This window comes from Nilaparvata lugens, chromosome 1 (assembly GCF_014356525.2).
Source record: "Nilaparvata lugens isolate BPH chromosome 1, ASM1435652v1, whole genome shotgun sequence".
NCBI classification, from domain to species: Eukaryota; Metazoa; Arthropoda; class Insecta; order Hemiptera; family Delphacidae; genus Nilaparvata; species Nilaparvata lugens.
The window spans coordinates 89424044-89444360 of record NC_052504.1 but is presented as its reverse complement, the minus strand read 5'-3'; the positions used below and the strand labels follow the sequence as shown (position 1 = coordinate 89444360).

The 20317-nt window shown below is 34.6% G+C and overlaps 1 protein-coding gene and 1 long non-coding RNA gene across 9 annotated transcripts in view; one reads left to right on the top strand and one right to left on the bottom strand.

Moving 5' to 3' along the window:
• Positions 1 to 20317, top strand: part of LOC111054660 (tyrosine-protein kinase Drl) — a 189674-nt gene that overhangs the window by 25284 nt on the left and 144073 nt on the right. The window lies entirely within an intron of this gene.
• Positions 5199 to 12025, bottom strand: LOC111054661. Of its 2 annotated transcripts, none has more exons than XR_005570350.1 (2): positions 11893 to 12025; positions 5199 to 5441 (listed from the first exon to the last, which is right to left on the bottom strand). It is a non-coding gene; the product is annotated as an uncharacterized LOC111054661 (long non-coding RNA). The 2 variants fall into 2 exon arrangements; XR_005570349.1 differs by lacking the exon at positions 5199 to 5441 and adding an exon at positions 9902 to 10150 and having other exon boundaries at positions 11893 to 12024.

The window sequence follows — 20317 nt, the reverse complement described above, 5'->3', positions numbered from 1 at the left end:
TGACCGAGCGAAGTGAGGTCTAAGATTCAAGTTGACGATTTGGCATTTCTCTTTATGTTTAAATGTTTATATGTTGGGCAATTACGGCGAAACGCGGTAATAGATTTTCATGAAATTTGACAAGTATGTTCCTTTTTAAATTGCGCTTCGACGTATATACTAGGTTTTTGGTAATTTTGCAATTCAAGGATAATATAAAAGGAAAAAGGAGCCTCCTTCATACGCCAATACTAGAGTAAAAATCAGACTATAGAATTATTCATCATAAATCATTTGTCGAGTTGATTATAAATTGCATGCCATGACGCATGCAATTCAATATCTCAATGTAACTTGGTTATAAATCAGCTGCTGTGTAGACTATAAATTGCATGCTTCATTGAATGCAATTTTCATGCACGATTAAATATTAATGAACTATTGATTGCGTGCAATAACGCATGCAATTAATAACTGAAATAACGCATGCAATTAATAACTGAAATAACATAGTATTGTCTCTCGAACATTCTCTGCTTTGAACTCGGGTTGTCCTGTTGCCAGTATGTCTTGAAGGAGATTAGCTTTTTAGCAGCCATTAGCCGTTTTTACACCGATATCTCGCCGACACTAACTACAGACAGGATTCACTCTGATGGACAGTATAAGAGGAGGCTGCGGTTTATAACTGCGCGAGGTTTACTGTTTACAGAACTACTAGTATGTTTTCTTTAATCTGTGATTTTGATTATGTTGAAATTTATCCGAATGAGCATGAGCTAATCATGAAATTGATTCTTTATCATAATTTTACTTAGCAGCCTCCAGGAAATTGAATGATTGATTGAGTACTTTATTTATGTAGATTACAATATAAACTGGCTTTTACACTTATATACAATAGCTTACAATACAGCAAAATTATAGATGAATTTACATAATATAGACTAAGAAAATTATTATTGAACTGTATAATATGATATGGAAAAAGAAATTTGTGATAACTATAGATAATATTGTTATGCATCCACATAAATTGGCGGACCTTTGGACATATCAATGTCCATTCTTCGAAAAGAATATTCAAAATATCCTTCCAACTAACTCTCTACCAAAAAAGGTCTTCTTGATCGAAGATAGAAAGTCCATTCATCACCAGCTGAGAAAATACTACAAGAGCGATAAACAGAAGACGTTTTTCTTTAATCGACTGAAGCATTTTCCAATTACTCCCTCTAGAGGGCATGACCGAATGGACTTGGGGCGGATCAGAAGGAGACAGTGGTTCCTCTCACTGTAAACATTGAGGAATGCATTAGGGGAAGAAGAAGAGTATAGGAAATAAGGATTACGACCGTTTCCAATCTCCAATCTCTTCAAAATCTTTACGGTTAGATATTATTTTCGTACAACGCTAGTTACTGTCACATTCATTTTATTCATTTCATTTATCCATTTATACAATGAGTACATTATCAAAATGATAGAGAGAGGAAAAATAAGGTGACCTTGTGCTCTTTCTCTCCCGAATTTAGATAAGTTAACATGGTCCGAAATAGGTTAAGTCTCGTAGTTCTTCAATTCACAATATTTTCATTCCTCAAGTATTTTTACAAAGTAGATTTTCAAATTCTAATGCATCAAAACTAAACATAGAAGAAATATTTCACATTAATATGAGTAACTAAAATATGAAATATTCTCTCATATAAAAATATAATTTTGAGGAATTAGCGAAAAACAAACTTAATTTTGAAAGCAATGCTGATCAATAATATTATGATCAATTTGTTTCTCTGTCAACTCTTTATTCTGTAAAAATTCAAAACGAGTTCCTGTGAAACTTCTTCAAGGTCTCTTAAACTTTGTTTCCAAAATGTGAAATCTTCATTTGTACTTTGTTTACTCTGAATACATCCTTTGTTTGTACTTGGTGAAATCTTTGTCTGTGCCGACTACTGAGCACTATCTCCATTTTCAAACGAAATGGAAATTCCGTTGTTATAGGATGTCGGTGGTTGCGGTTCTAGCTCCAACATAATTCAGGCAGTTTCGCTTAGAATATTCCGCCTCGCCGAGACATTTAAGCGTCTCCTTGCATCATATTACAGGCGGCCCACAGCCCAATATTGCGTCATCTAACACAGGGCCAAGTAGTGGTTAATTAATACTTGCCTGGATTTGCATCACATACATGGCTGCTCTGGGGAAACTCCTAATTAACACACCGAGCCTCCTTTACATGCACAACATGATGTATAGCTTACTTCACGCCCCCAGCAGTCAAAATCGAACAGGCCTGAATAAAATAAGAATGAGTGACTTGTGAATCAGGTTGGGATTTCTGGAGAGAATGCGTCAGGCAGCGGAGTTTTTACAAGTTGAAGATGAATACTATATTACGATGAAAGGAACGGAAGTTGATGTATAAATAGAATAAAAAATCTGGTGTGGTACAATCGAATGAACAACTTTCCTTGCTCATTGAACTGTAAGCCTCGTTCTTAAACGAGAATAATTTAGGGGAATAATATAATGACGATTGGCGGCAACATTTTATTTGAAACTACGATCAGACTTCTGTATATATGTGTGTATATAATTGTTTACAGAGTACTTTTTCCTTTGTGTAAATTTTGAAATTCGAAGATTTTTTTTTAAAGTCGTCAAAACAGCTTTTCTACAGATGAAATATCTCGACTATGTGTTCTTTTTATGAACTGCTCTACCTATCTACCTCATGCACGAGAAGGAGGTTACAAAGTCCATTTCTCAAGGATGGGGTGGACCCCCATTATTTTCCCAGAAAGGAGACTCATGCCAGTTAATAGAGCTTATAAATAACTATACAGGGTATGAATTTGAAAAGAAACGGTCAAGTCATTTTTGAGAATATCGTGAAAAACATGGTTTTTTAGTGATTATCCGCCATTTTTCTCAAGAATATTACGGAGCTCCTGCAATTTTCCCAGAAATGAGACTCATGTCAGTTGATAGGGCTTATAAATAGCTATCCATGGTATAAATTTGAAGAAAATCGTTAGAGTCGTTTTCGAGAAAACCGTGAAAAACATGGTTTTTTAGTAATTATCCGCCATTTTTTCCGCCATTTTGAATTAAATTTTATTGAATTTCTTATTGTCAGATCCTCATGGTATAAGGACCTTAAGTTTAAAATTTCAAGTCAATCGGTTAATTAGGAATGGAGTTATCGTGTTCACAGACATACACACATACACACACACACACACACCACACACACCACACACACAACACACACACACCACACACACCACACACACACACACACAGACCAGCACCCAAAAATCATGTTTTTGGACTCGGAAGACCTTGAAACGTATAGAAAACTTGAAATCTGGGTACCTTAATTTTTTTTGGAAAGCAATACTTTCCTTACCTATGGTAATAGGGCAAGGGAAGTAAAAATCTGGTGTGGCGCACTCACACAACTTTCCTTGCCGTTATGAAAATTTATCACCTGACGCTAGTGTTCACGCGCATCTCAAGTCTACTATTCAAATATCCAAGCCAGCTGGTGACAGGACAATAAGGCTGGAGACACACGCTATCTCTTCATAGTGAATGATTTAATAGAATCAACAGTTGCCAACAGTTTGTAATTGAAATAATAACATTTTCTCGAACTTCGAGCTTATTTTCAATTTTAGGTGAAAATGTTACTGAACATTAATTGAAGAGATTTTCATGCTCAATCTTTCCCACTTGGATTTTTTTGTTTAAATTGTATCTGAAGCCTGATAATTGGGAATCTGAAATCAAACTTTGCATAGATGATGCAGTGCTCCTGAAATTTTTACAGATATGAGACTTGTAGCAGTTGATAGAGCTTATTAATGACTTTTCTAGGTATGAATTTGATCAAAATCGTTGGAGCCGTATTCGAGGAAATCGCGAAAACCCTGTTTTTGACAACATTTTTGCCATTCTAGCCGCCATCTTGAATTGCATTTGATCGAAATTGTTCGTGTCGGATCCTTATAGCGTAAGGACCTCAAGTTCCAAATTTCAAGTCATTCCGTTAATTGGGAGATGAGATATCGTGTACAGAGACGCACATGCACTCATACACACACTCACTCACACACACACACACGCACACACACACACATACAGACCAATACCCAAAAACCACTTTTTTGGACTCAGGGGACCTTGAAACGTATAGAAATTTGGAAATTGGGGTACCTTAATTTTTTTTGGAAAGCAATACTTTCCTTACCTATGGTAATAGGGCAAGGAAAGTAAAAATATTGAATCAACAAAGTAATTTCATGTAAATTAAATGGATGGAGTTAATAGAAATATATGTTTTTTATACTTTCAGTGAAACCAGTAGTTTTCAGAATTATTTGTATTTTTGTAATGGAGAATTCAATATTGGTTGAGAAAAGGCTGCATAAAAGTATAATGATTGAAAAAAATCAAACTATTAACGAATCAATCATTTGATAGACCACTCATTGCATGCTGAATAAAACGGCAACTTAAACCGAATTTATATCGTCCCAAAAATTCAAACTCCAGGCGCTCATATCTCAACAAGTAATGATCGAAAAAAAATGTCTTCCTGAGAAAACTTTCCCATTTTAATAGCTTGATGATATACAAATTGAAAAACTTTGAAAAATATCACGAGTAGAAAGTTTATTATTAGCCTTTGCACAGCCTTATATCACAAAATAGTCCTACAAAACGCCAATCTAGAGTGATATCTTTCTCGGAGACTATCAATCAATTTTAATCAATCAATCATATTTATTCATCAAATGTACAAGTACATTGGATATTGTCACAATACACATGTTGTCACATAAAACAGAGAAAATCAACAGAGAAAAACATCACACAAATACAGTCAATGTCAAAATAGCATAAAATTACTCCTGAACAAATTCCTGAAAGGAGTACAAAGACAATCCCACCAAATAGTCCTTCAGATGATCTTTGAAACATCTTATATTTTCTATAGATTTTCGTATTAATTCAACTGTATGGACCATTCTGATGAGGTCAAATAGGCTTTTGAATATCAATTATCATTATTGGTGGGAAAATATTAAAGATAAAGTATTTTTCTCATTTACTTATAAAGTTCAAACATTTTTTTCTCCTGAAGTTGAAAAGTCGGAGTGGAAGGGAGTTTCAGTGTAAGAAAATATCGAAAGAAAATTCAGAAGTCAATGAAAATCGGTTTATTTATTTTTTAAATCATCAGTTAACAAGTAGTTGAATTGTCTGGAATGGATTAATCGGCCAAAAGTTTTGATTTTTCTGTTTATATGATTGTAAACTTTTGTGAACGTCTAGTTTCAGCGATGAGATGGAATTGGAGGTAGACGTTCAGTCTCCAGTCTACGATTGGCGTTGGAGCCTTGCAGGAAACTAACAACAGCTAGTAGCACCAGCAGGAGCAAAAAGTTCTGAAAACATACAATAATTATTCGTCACAGATGGAAATTACCGAGAAATTGCATTTATTCAAATGCTAATGGATCATTAATTATTATCAAAGGAAAATAAAAATTAAATGCTGTAGATCACCCCGAAGACTTCTGCTACTGCAAATATTGACAACAGGGTAAACAGCCAGTTGAAAATTCCATTTGGATGCTACTATTCAAAAATTTGGATTTTCGTTAAATGATTATTATTAATTATTCGTCAATCACTCAAGTTCAAAATAAAATTCAGTAGCAAAGTGTGTTTTATAGAATTATACAACACTTATTGGAAGATCAATCAAAATGAAATCATGCAACAATATTATTGGTTAATCGATCGAGTTCAATAAAAATTGAAAGAAAAATATTAAAAGTTTTTTTGTAAGTGTTGCCTTAGAGAACGAGAACCTGTTTTATCTCAAACTTGAATCTTTCACGGGTGAAAGAAAATTATCCAACATGTTTCTCACTGACAAATTTACAATAATGCATAGCAGGGTAGATCATTGAACACAGCTATTGAATGTTCAAAATAGTATTGAATGGTGATTTGACGTTCTGTCTGATATCAATTCTATCATTTCTGGCTATATTATTCTCGAGATTGTCAAAACCAATTGAGATTTAAAACAAACACACACAAGAATTTTTGTGAGATATATTGGAAGAATCCACCACACTCATAATGAGATAAACGATATCCAATCTTGCCAATGCTGAAAGTAATAATGCCTGAAGTGAGAAATAATTATGTCTGAAGTAATAATGATGATGATAATGAATAGTGATAATAATGATTTCATATACATTCTAGTTGAAGTGAGCTATTAAAAAGTAATCAATTAGGTGTTATAGAAACGAAACAGACAGAATCCATCAGTGAATAATATTCTTCGCATATATATGAAGTCATGTTGGTACCAGAGTTGTCATCAAAATGCCGTTCAAGAATTGTTTTCTTCAAAAACGTTCTCAATTTTTTTCTGTAGAGAATAAGTTAAACCATAAATAAATAATCTAGGTATCTTCACTCCATGGTCGAATTTTGCTGTGCTTTTCAAAAAATTGGCAACATATTTCCGTAATTCTCATAAATCTCAGTTAACAACTCTGGTGTAAACGTGTTCCAAAAAACTTATTCATCCAAGGATTCGTGTGAGATATTGAGACTGATCTTGGAGGAGAGTGAGAGCAGGAGTATTGAGGAAAATTAAATTCATCTTTCCCATAAAATAGGTTGAAAGAAAACCCATAACTATAGTCAACTGCACGAGAATAATCTGATGTCATTACATGCAAAGTTGCCAAATAAGAGTTGATCAGCGTTGGCCACAGCTTATTATGAATTCGAATTAATTAATTTGTAGTGTGAAATTTTCTGTTCAATATTATCATCAAAATTGTGATTTTGTGTTTAGAAATAAGATTTCTTGATTTTAAACTTTATAGAATAAAAATTCAAGGAACCAAAATGCAATTTTTAGTGAGAAACCATGAAGAACCCAATACCTATTAACTTGAGTGCTGCTAGGAAATGACATTGGGTAATACGGCAAGTCAGAACATCCAAAAGGATCTCTCTGCCAATAATAACCACAAGAATGAATAAATAAATTAGTGATCTTATAATACATTCTGACGAATTGGCAACGTCTATGTTGGCGAGGAGGTAAGGAGGTACTCAGTTCATCGAATTTCGATAGGATATTTTCGTGCGGTTGACTATAGTATAGGTCTGTCACCTAAGTAACTCAGTCCAAATAGGTTTGTGATGGTACAATAATGAAAAACAATTAGATTGGATGTAGGTGCGAAAACTAAGACTCACCTGCATTTTTGAGTTGGTGTGTTTCTTTCCTGATGTGAGTGGATGTATTGTTTCAATGGAACGAATTGTAGGCTATTATACTGTCTATCGCGTTTACTTTCAATAGCTTTAGACATAATTCCATTATTTCAGAGATCCCCATCTGAGTGAAAAGCGTAGCTACTTTTCAGTATTTGATCAACTGATCAAACAGTCACTTCCAATGAAATTAATAGTTTTCGTGATGCTAAACAAACTCATGATTATTACGTCTGTGATGAAATGGATTGAACATTGATGCAAAGAGAATTTGAATTATTGAAAGAGACATTCACCGAATTTCAGAACTGAGGTAGCCGAAAAAGTTCAAACATTATCAAACTGAACTCATATTCTGGTTGTGATATTTTGAGTTGTGAGCAATTGCTATCGAGAAATTTTTCACGCGAATAGAGAACCTTGAGGTTGTTTAAATTAGAAATTTTTCAATAAAAAAAAAAATTTGTAACAGATGGAGATGGATGGAAAATTGCATTAGCTGAGAAAAGAATAATATAATAATTTTAAAACTAAAACTGAGATTGAATGCTGTCAACCACCCCCAAGATTTCCGCTACTGAAAATATTGACGTTAGAGTGAAGAACAACTGGTGAAGATGTTACTAAACATTAATTGAAGAGATTTTCATGCTCAATCTTTTCCACTTGGATTTTTTTGTTTAAATTGTATCTGAAGCCTGATAATTGGGAATCTGAAATCAAACTTTGCATAGATGATGCAGTGCTCCTGAAATTTTTACAGATATGAGACTTGTGGCAGTTGATAGAGCTTATCAATGACTTTTCTAGGTATGAATTTGATCAAAATCGTTGGAGCCGTTTTCGAGAAAATCGCGAAAAACCCTGTTTTTGACAACATTTTTGCCATTCTAGCCGCCATCTTGAATTGCATTTGATCGAAATTGTTCATGTCGGATCCTTATAGCGTAAGGACCTCAAGTTCCAAATTTCAAGTCATTCCGTTAATTGGGAGATGAGATATCGTGTACAGAGACGCACATGCACTCATACACACACTCACTCACACACACACACACACACACACACCACACACACACACACCACACACACACACACATACAGACCAATACCCAAAAACCACTTTTTTGGACTCAGGGGACCTTGAAACGTATAGAAATTTGGAAATTGGGGTACCTTAATTTTTTTTGGAAAGCAATACTTTCCTTACCTATGGTAATAGGGCAAGAAAAGTAAAAAAAATGAATCAACAAAGTAATTTCATGTAAATTAAATGGATGGAGTTAATAGAAATATATGTTTTTCATACTTTCAGTGGAACTAGTAGTTTTCAGAATTATTTGTATTTTTGTAATGGAGAATTCAAAATTGGTTGAGAAAAGGCTGCATAAAAGTATAAGGATTGAAAAAAATCAAACTATTAACGAATCAATCATTTGATAGACCACTCATTGCACGCTGAATAAAACGGCAACTTAAGACTGTGCAAAGGCTAAAAATAAACTTTTTACTCATGTAATTTTTCGATTTGTATATCATCAAGCTATCAAAATGGAAAAGTTTTCAAAGGAAAACATTTTTTTTCTGATCATTACTCTTTCAGATATGAGCGCCTAACGTTTAAATCTTTGGACAGAACATTTCAAACTCGGTAAGAGATAAATCCATGAGATTCGGAGGATACATTCTTCATGGTATTGTTGATCTAGTAAAACAACAACTTCTGAAAATATGAATCGTCTAGATAGTTATTCAACTTACTAAAAATAAACCAAAAATAACTTTTAGTTGAGTTATTTTTAGTAAATTGAATAACTTTTTCAAAAATTGATATTTTCAAAAAATGTTTGTTCTACTAGAACAACAATACTATGAAGAATCCATCCTCTGAATCTGATGGATTTATATCTTACCGAATTTATATCGTCCCAAAAATTCAAACTCCAGGCGCTCATATCTCAACAAGTAATGATCGAAAAAAAATGTCTTCCTGAGAAAACTTACCCATTTTAATAGCTTGATGATATACAAATTGAAAAACTTTGAAAAATATCACGAGTAGAAAGTTAATTATTTGCCTTTGCACAGCCTTATATCACGAAATAGTCCTACAAAACGCCAATCTAGTGTGATATCTTTCTCGGAGACTATCAATCAATTAATCAATCAATCATATTTATTCATCAAATGTACAAGTACATTGAATATTGTCACAATACACATGTTGTCACATAAAACAGAGAAAATCAAAAGAAAAAACATCACACAAATACAGTCAATGTCAAAATAGCATGAAATTACTCCTGAACAAATTCCTGAAAGGAGTACAAAGACAATCCCACCAAATAGTCCTTCAGATGAGCTTTGAAACATCTTTTTTAATAGATTTTCGTATTAATTCAACTGTATGGAGCATTCTGATGAGGTCAAATAGGCTTTTGAATATCAATTATTATTATTGGTGGGAAAATATTCAAGATAAATTATTTTTCTCATTTACTTATAAAGTTCAAACATTTTTTTCTCCTGAAGTTGAAAAATCGGAGTGGAAGGGAGTTTCAGTGTATGAAAATATCGAAAGAAAATTCAGAAGTCAATGAAAATCGGTTTATTTATTTTTTAAATCATCAGCTAACAAGTAGTTGAATTGTCTGGAATGGATTAATCGGCCAAAAGTTTTGATTTTTATGTTTATACGAGTGTAAACGTCTGTGAACGTCTAGTTTCAGCGATGAGATGGAATGTTGATCGGAGGTGGACGTTGAGTCTCCAGTCTACGATCGGCGTTCGAGCCTTGCAGGAAACAAACTACAGCTAGTAGCACCAGCAGGAGCAAAAAATTCTGAAAACATACAACAATTATTCGTCACAGTTGGAAATTACTGAGAAATTGCATTTATTCAAATGCTAATGAATCTATAATTATTATCAAAGGAAAATGAAAATTAAATGCTGTAAATCACTCCGAAGACTTCTGCTACTGCAAATATTGACAACAGGGTAAAAAGCCAGTTGAGGATTTCAACTGAGAAATTAATTCCATTTATTCAAATGCTAATGGATCGTTAATTATTATCAAAGGAAAATCCAAATTAAATGCTGTAAATCATCCCGAAGACAATTATTCGTCAATCAGTTAATTTCAGAAGAAAATGTAGTAGCAAAGTATGTTTTATAGAATCATACAACATTTATTGGAAGGTCGATCGAGATTAAATCATACAATTGGTCAATCAATCTAGTTAAATAGAAATTTGAGTAACAATTGAAAGAAAAATAGAAACTTTTATTTCAAGCCTAATATTATGCAAGGGTGAAATGAGCATCCTAACCTGATTTTCAATTACAAGTTGAGAATAATGCATAGCAAGCTAGATCATTAAACACAGGTATTGAATGTTCAAAATAATATTGTTTGGTGATTTGAAATTTTGTCTCATATCAATTCTATCATTTATGGCCATATTATTCTTGAGATTGCCAAAACCAATTGTGATTCAAAACAAAACCACACAAGTATTTTTGTGAGATACATTGAAATAAATCACTACACTCAGATTAAGATAGATGAATATCCAATCTTGCCAATGCTGAAAATTATTATGCTTGAAGTAATAATCATGATGATAATGATGATGATGAGAAACATTCGATTTGAAGTAAGCTAGTTAGATTGCAATAGAATAATTTATTAGGAGTCATAGAAACGAAGCAGACAAAAACCGTCAGTGAGTATTCACTGATATTTTCATAGAGAAACAATAGCATAAGTTTCGCTATAATAATAACTTACGCTATTGTTTCTCTATGATATGTTTTGCCTATATGAAAATATGTGATCAATCAAACAGTATGTTATCATTTTAAAAATATTATACAATTTTACTGCGATACCAGGCTACTTCATTATCGAGATAGATGAAACTCGCTTAAGCCATGTTGACACAAGAGTTTGTCATCAAAATGCTGTTCAAAAATATTTTTCTTCAAAAAAGTTGTCAATTTTTTCTCAGAAGAATAAGTTAAACCAGAGACGAATAATCTAGGTATATTCACGCTATGGTTGTACATTGCTGTGCTTTTCAAGAAATTGGTAACCAATCTCCGTAATTCTCAGAAATATCAGTTACAACTCTGGTCTAATGTGGCTCAAAAAACATAATCACACCACAAGGATTCGTGTGAGATATTGAGCCTGGACCTGCAGAGCAGAAGTATTGAGGAGATTGAAACTTATATCTTTATAAAATAGATTGAACGTAGACCTATAACTGTAAAGTTAATCGCATGAAAATAGTCCAAAGAGATTGCATATAACGTTGTCAAATAAGAGTTGGTCAGCGTAGTTCACACACAGCTTATCATAAATTAGAATTGATTGATTTTTTTATAATAAACCTGACGAATTGGCAACATCTATGGGTGCGAGGGGGTCAGGAGGTACTCCTTAGTTCATAGAATTTTTATCGGAATATTTTCGTGTAGTTGACTGAAGTATAGGTTTCTCAGTCCGAATAGGTTTATAATGGTGCAATAATGAAAAACAATATTGGATTGGTCATAGGTGCGGAAAATAAGACTAACCTGCATTTTTGAGTTTGTGAGTTTCTTTCCTGATGTGAGTGGATGTATTGTTTCAATGGAACGAATTGTAGGTTTTTATACTGTCTATCGCGTTTACTTTCAATAGCTTTAGACATAATTCCATTATTTCAGAGATCCCCATCTGAGTGAAAAGCGTAGCTACTTTTCAGTATTTGATCAACTGCTCAAACAGTCACTTCCAATGAAATTAATAGTTTTCGTGATGCTAAACAAACTCATGATTATTACGTCTGTGATGAAATGGATTGAACATTGATGAAAAGAGAATTTGAATTATTGAAAGAGACATTCACCGTATTTCAGAACTGAGGTAGCCGAAAAGGTTCAAACATTATCAAACTGAACTCATATTCAGGTTGTCGTGATATTTTGAGTTGTGAGCAATTGCTATCGAGAAATTTTTCACGCGAATAGAGAACCTTGAGGTTGTTTAAATTGGAAATTTTTCAATTAAAAAAATGATTTGTAACAGATGGAGATGGATGGAAAATTGCATTAGCTGAGAAAAGAATAATTTTAAAACTAAAACTGAGATTGAATGCTGTCAACCACCCCCAAGATTTCCGCTACTGAAAATATTGACGTTAGAGTGAAGAACAACTGGAAATGAAATTCAATGAGAGCTACTATACAAGAATCAGAAACCAGCAATTGAGAGGTACGGGATTCGATTCCCAGACTAGAACATATTTTCTGGACAGTAGCTCTTCTATTACTTCATCCTAAAAAATATTCCCATCCAAAAACTATTTGCCAGGCCGAGAATAATGCCCGGTACCTAATAAATGCCAGTTCATGATTTTTGGTTAGTAGCTTTCATCGAATTTCCTTCCAAGATAATTTATTTTAAAATCAATTATTTATTTCTATGTAATCTAGAAATCTAGTAATCTAGGAATATTAATTCCCTTATATTATTCCTGTTCACCCTCAACGTTAGTATACAGACTACTAACTTTGGTTCACCATGACGTCAATATTTAGCAGAAGATTTCAGATTTCAGCAGAAGATCTAGTAGCAGAAGATTTAGTAGCAGTAGATTTCGAGGTTGTTGACAGCTTTTAATTCTGGTCTTCGTTTGATAATTTCAATTATTATATAATTTGCAAGCTCTCACAATATAATTAATTCATCCATTCAAGCTCAGATGGCACCAAAGACCTTAAAGAGATATAGACCCACATGCCTTACCAATGATAGCTCTTACTTGAAATTGAAGGCCGCCATTGGGGTATTTTAGCACGAGATATTATATTTATATATATTTGTAATACTACAGATCACAAAGGCATTGGTGGCATTGGTATGTTATAATCTTATGGGTTGCCCCCTCAATGGCGGATTTCAATTCCAAGTACGCTGAATGTGAGTCTATGCATCTCTAAGGTCTTTGGATGGCACAACATAAAATGTTTTCTTTAATCTGTGATTTTGATTTATGTTGAAATTCATTCGAATGAGCATGAGCTAATCATGAAATTGATTCTTTATCATAATTTTTTTCAAGCTTTTTAAATCATTCAGAATATTAATCAATGTAGGATATGTGGATCAAGAAGAAGAGATTCCAAGAAGATTCAGAGAAGGAGTGTTACAAGAAGGATAGAGAACAAAAAGTTTTCAAGAGGTGATGTGAATCAAAGGAGAAGATATCATGAAGAGGGAAATAATAGAAAGTGAATGATAAAAACTGCATGAATCCAAGTTATGACTCAAATTTTCTTCTAGGTGGTAACCTGAACGCCTGCTTCTTGAGGTTGAACCCGTGTGTAGGAGAGTAGGTGAACTGGAACTCGAATTCCAAGCTAAAAGCTGAAAAGTGCGTGATAGGCTTCGGTTCCAGAAACGTAGTTTGTTTCACTAGAACCTGCAAACCACGTTCATCCAAGTTCCATCTAGTTCAAGAAAATAATTCTCCCCACAATCTTAGTTTCATTCACTCTACTTGTTAAGGAGAACATTCTCTCCAGTTTTCCTCAGATTAAAATGCTGAATGAATCCAAAATACAAAACAGTAGGCTTGTGTAGTACGTCTTCATTCATCAAAAGTGATTTTATAATTATTATTGAACGAAAATCCTAAATAAATGCTGCAAATCACCCCGAAGACCTCAGCTACTGCAGACATTGACAACAGGGCTAACAGCTAGATGGTAATTCGATGAGAACTACTATCCACAAATTAGTTGCCAGCCCGGGAATCGAACCCGGTACCTCCCAATTACTAGTCAGGAATGCTTGCCCTTACACCAAACTGACAATCTCTGGATAGCAGCGCTCATTCTATACGAAGCCATAGCGGCCAACTAGTTACAGATGGAATTAAATAGAGAATGCATTTATTCAAATGCTAATTAATATATAATAGTAGTTCTCATCGAATTTCTATCTAGCTGTTAGCCCTGTTGTCAATGTCTGCAGTAGCAGAGGTCTTCGGGGTGATTTGCAGCATTTATTTAGGATTTTCGTTTAATAATAATTATATATTAATTAGCATTTGAATAAATGAATTCTCTATTTAATTCCATCTGTAAAAGTGATTTTCTTCATAGCAGTAGAATTTGATATATCATTATCTCGATTCAACTCATTGGGTGCGTGAAATTCATAGAATTGATTGTGCCAAACAAAGTTTAATCAAAACATATCGATTACATCAATCTCGATTCAGTTCATTGAGTGCGAAAATCCATAGAATTCATTGTGCCAAGCAAAGATTAATGAAATCATATCATTAACTACGTCAATCAATACCTATAATACCTTCTAGAATGTCATGTATTCTAGGTACATTGGATTACACCTTGTTGGTAAACCAGACGTTTTCTGTATTTGATTCTGTTAAATCTTGTCTGATAACTGATCCATCGTGAAGAGTTTGGTTGATCTTTGGTTGATGAAATGGTCAGAATATCTCGTAATTTACATAATATCTTCATCGTAATGAGAGGTAGCATTATACCTCAAGCTATAATCATGAGATTATAGCTTGAGGTATAGCTCTAGGGCTTATGTAATCATGATGAGGTTTACGATGTAGTTGTTGATGATGATGACGATTTAGCTGTTGTTGTTGTTGATGATGATGATGATGATGATTATGACGACGATGAAGTTGAATAAATAATCATGACATTATAAATGATCATGACATTATAAATGATCATGACATAAATTATCAAGTGAAAATAATAGTTATACTGACAGAGATGATTATCATTAAAAGTGAACAAATTCACTTTTAATCAGCTGACTATATCTGTATTTTTACAGAAACGGTAAGATACAGTTATAAAAAGCTTGGCATCAGCTGATTAAAAGTGAATAGCTCATGTTCGCTGTGCGTATATCTGTACGCACCTTTACAAGCAGAGTTCTAATAAAACAGCATACAAGGGCGGTATACGGTTCATCCGATTTCAGACCAAGACCCTGCAAGGGTCTTATCTAATAGAATAAACAATCATAAAAAAATAAGCATTCAAAACATGATTACTTAATGATACACTTAAAGAAAGACCGTTTCAAAAAGTTCGAACTTGTTTGAATTGCGTGGGATTAGCCGATGAAAGGGTGACTTGATTTCAATGATCTCGCAGCACTTGAAAGGTGACAAGTGTGTGTAAGTACTGGTGGATACTAGGGGAGGTGGAGACATTGGCAAGTCAATAGAGACGTGCTGGTAACGAGTAGTCGTTATGCCACCACCTCACTTTATCTGTTACCCTTTTCCTCTCACACCCTCTCACTCTTACTCTCTCACCATGTGGGATAAGTGAAAGAGGGGGTTATACCGCTTCAACTCTGCCTACATCACTTAGTGCAATACTTAGCCCAATACTTATTAGTAGTTTCAAGTGTAACAATAAAGACAATAGGCTATCTATCTTTTTTCAAATTTAGCATACCTATCACTCTTTTTCCACTCTCAAATATACTTTCTCAATCCTTCTTATTCGTTCCTTATCCTCCTTCCTCTCGCTCTCTATCTCACTCTCTCTCTTAATTCGAAAGGAGTTCAAGTTTTCTCTTTTTTTTTATTTTTATTATATTATATATATCTATAATAATTATAATATAATAAAAATTCAATATAATTATTATATTTATATATATTTTTTTCTTGTTAATTTGTTCTCTAAGTTATTGCTTTCTTTTACTTTAGTTCATTGTTTATGATGTTTTAGATGTAACTTAGAATTAACCCTCCATGGTTAAGTGTAGGTGAGCGCATTACTTTTTCGCACTCTTTCACTCTTCATGTTTCTCTCTCTCTCTCTCTTTCTCACACACATGGGCCTACCCACTCCATCATTGTCTCTGCCTTTCACTCTCTCCCTCTTACACTGTCTCCAACTCTTCCTCTCTCTCATACACTCTCTCTTCCAATTTTTCTTACTCTCTCGATCTTCATGACTTTCTCTCTCTCTTTCACATCGAGCTACTTTCTCTATCAGTCTCTCATTCTCTCACAATCTCTTTATCACTTTTTCTCACTCTCACACACATGCACTCTCTCCCACTCTCTTTCGCATCCTCTCTCACTCTTCTTCTTCTCTCCCTGTCTCATCTACGGTTAAGTGCTGAAGGGGAGGGTATCCTTGATACCCTCTCTGAGAATGGACTTCTTGAGGTCCAAACTTCACCGTTTCATGTGAAAACATTACAGTAGCACCTTTACTTTTGCATTTTTCATCATTATTCTTGCTCAATATTATTGTAGAACTAATCAGTTTAATATGATTCACCATGTCATTTTACCGCTACTGGTATTTATTTTTAACGCTAGAACGTAAGTTGAATTATGTTTTGTTAAACACATGAATAAAGGAATCTGAATCTGAATCTGAATCTGAATCTGAATCTGAATCTGAATCTGAATCTGAATCTAAATCTGAATCTGAATCTGAATCTGAATCTGAATCTGAATCTGAATCTGAATCTGAATCTGAATCTGAATCTGAATCTGAATCTGAATCTGAATCCGAATCCGAATCCGAATCTGAATCTGAATCTGATCTGAATCTGAATCTGAATCTGAATCTCACTTATTTTGTAACACTTTTTAATCTTCAACGACTTTATCTCTCACACTCACACACCAACTCAACAATTTTCTATCTTTCTTTCTCACTCTCTCCCGCTCTGTCGTTCTCTCACTCATTCTTGCTCTTTTTCACTCACTCTCTCTCTCTCACACTCTCTCACACACACTCTCTCTCTCTCTCTCTCTTTGTGTCTGTTGTCTGGTAATCTTGATAAGCGCTCAGCTAAGTTAGCTGCAGCAGTGAACGACGGCAATTGCCGAAAGTGTATTGTTTTCCTGGTCGTCGAAACTCCAGCCTAGCAGGGGTAAGTTGGCAGTAATGGGAGGAACCTGGCTGAGGAGGTGGGGAGGGGTGGAGGAGAGATAACACTCATTACATAATCATTCTCATCTTCTCGGTTGTCGTCGTTCGTCGGTCGTCGTAATGAAGCGTTGTCATGCAAGGAGACGTCGCGACGATGTCTTATCTTTTGGCGCTCTGAGTGAACAGGCTTCGACTACGCGCGATATTCCACAGACAAGAAAGCCCCAGAACACACCGAGTATCCGCCACCCCCCCCCCCCAAGGGTGTCCGATTCGTGTCTCCCCTATTTCCTTACTTTCTCGATCTCTCTCTTTCTCTCTAGGCGACAAGCCTTGTAACAATTAAATAATAAAGTCTATCTATCCATCTCTCTTTCTCTCTCTCTCGGACTCCAACTCTCACTCACTCTTCTTCTTTCTGTCCTTCACTTTCTTCTTCTTCTTCTCTTCTCTTCTTCTTCTTTTCTTCTTCTTCTCTCTTCTTCTTCTTCTTTTCTTCTTCTTCTTTTCTTCTTCTTCTTCTTTTCTTCTTCTTCTTCTTCTCTCTTCTTCTTCTTCTTCTTTCTTCTTCTTCTTTCTTCTTCTTCTTCTTCTTCTTCTTCTTCTTCTTCTTCTTCTTCTTTCTTCTTCTTCTTCTTCTTCTTCTTCTTTTTTCTTCTTCTTCTTCTTCTTCTTCTTCTTCTCTTCTTCTTCTTTCTTCTTCTTCTCTTCTTCTTCTTCTTCTTCTTCTTCTTCTTCTCTTCTTCTTCTTCTTCTTCTTCTTCTTCTTCTTCTTCTTCTTCTTCTCTTCTTCTTCTTTCTTCTTCTTCTTCTTCTTCTCTTCTTCTCTTCTTCTCTTCTTCTTCTTCTTCTTCTTTCTTCTTCTTCTTCTTCTTCTTCTTCTTCTTCTTCTTCTTCTTCTTCTCTTCTTCTCTTCTTCTTCTTCTTCTTCTTCTTTCTTCTTCTTCTTCTTCTTCTTCTTCTTCTTTATAACTTATTCAAAACTTTATTCAAACTCTATTCAAATTGTTTCCATATTACACATATATATGACAGTTACTACAAATTGAAGCAATCATTATACAATAATACCTTATCGTAACACATGTCGTAATAATCTATTCAGATTTCCATATATAATTACGTGACTATATAGTATTACATAATAATATTTTATCTTATTTTATTGAGGGAATATACCATCATGTATGTGGAAAGAAAAAATATACTGTATATATAATAATGTGATCAATAACTGCTCACAAAGAGTGCTTCATGAAGCCCTTGTCCTTCTTCTTCTTCTTCTTCTTCTTCTTCTACTGTTCCCCTCTTCTTCCCCAACTTTCTCCTTTTCATGGTCGCCTTCTCCTCATCATTTCAATTCACTTTCCACCACCTTTTTCCGTAAGAAAGACTAATATAATATGAATTATATCAATAATTTCATTTTTCCAATATTTTTTCTCTTCTAATTCTTGTTCTTTTCCCAATTTTTTCACAATTTTCACAATCTTGTTCTCTTCTTCCCCTTCTTCTACCGTTTACCCGTCTTACCAATAATTCTTCTTCAACGTTTCCTACTCGTCTATTTTTTTCTTTTTCTTACGTCTTTCTGCATCTCGATTCATTCTTTCTCTTCTTCACCTTCATATCTTCTTCATCCGCCCTCTACTGCTTCACCTCATCTACTTCTTCTGACTTTCTCTCACTCTCTATATCATTGTCTCATTCCTCCCTCTCTCCCTCATTCTCTCTTGATTGATCAATTTTTTCCTCTCTTCCCGCTATTTTTCCCATCTTCCCTTTCAGAAAATCCTTTCTCCACCCCACCCTCCGGAACCCTCTCTCTCACACCAGGCAGCATCACGCCAATAAAACTCGCTCCCCACCGTTTCCTCTCGGCCATCTCATTTTCGTCTTTGGAAAACTGAAGACGATTCGCAGCCAGCTAAGAAAACATTTCCGGGTCTATAAGCACTGCTCTCCAGATAAAAAAACAAAAAAAAAACACACACACCACCCCTCTAACCTCATCACTCCACCCCCTCTACCACCACCCCTCTAACCCCACCCCTCTCCGACCCCACCCATCACAACTTTCCATTCCATGATATTTGCTGAATACTCTTTGTTGATTTTAAGAGAGGCCGTTTCTCCTTCTTGTGTTATTGTCTGGTATATATTTCTCTCAAATCGTCCTTGGCAAGGATCATCTTATTTGTTTTTTTATTGTGCTTCACATTTTTATCTAAATCCTCCCCAGGCTAATAATCAGGATTGGTTGTTTGTCATGTGCTCCTGAAATCCATGAGAGGATTTCCCAGATACTCAGCACAGACAACTGAAATAACTGGCTGACTATCTCTGATTCACTGGTCTACCCTAAAATTCTTATAAGTAAGATTTCCTTGGAATGTAGTTGTGTGTTGAATTTATGTTAGAGATCTGATCATGGTAAGATTGTGAAATGGTTGATATAGCTTATTAGATACACCGCTAGAAGTTCGAAAATGCTGTAAGGAATTATATTCTATTTTAAACTTTATCCTCCAACTCTAACCAAATGCTGTAGATACTCATCATGTTATACATTGTGTTCTTCTTCTTCTTCTACGATGGCGCTACAGCCCAAATCGAGCCCTGGCCTCCTCAATACTGCGCCTCCATCCATCACGATCTCTTGCCTTCATTCTCCAATTCCTGATGCGAGGAAGTTCTGCAGCATCCTTTGAGATGCCATTTACCCATCTCAGTCATTATGTTAGTAGATTCATATTATTAATAGGAATAATGAGTTAATGAAATTTTGATATCTATGGCTGCGTACAGACTTGATCGCCACGATCACGTCCACTTCGCTCTTCATCATCTGAGGCTGGGCTTATCTCTCCAAATTCTCTCAATAAAAATAATTATATTATATCTGTACTTTAAGATACCGATATGAAAAGCATAGCATTAGCTGATGAAAAGTGAAATGCGCGTGTTCGTTGCGCGTAAGTCTGTACGCAGCTTGAGGACATTTCCACATGACGAATTAGTTTTCACTGCCTCGTGGAAAGGAAAAGATCGA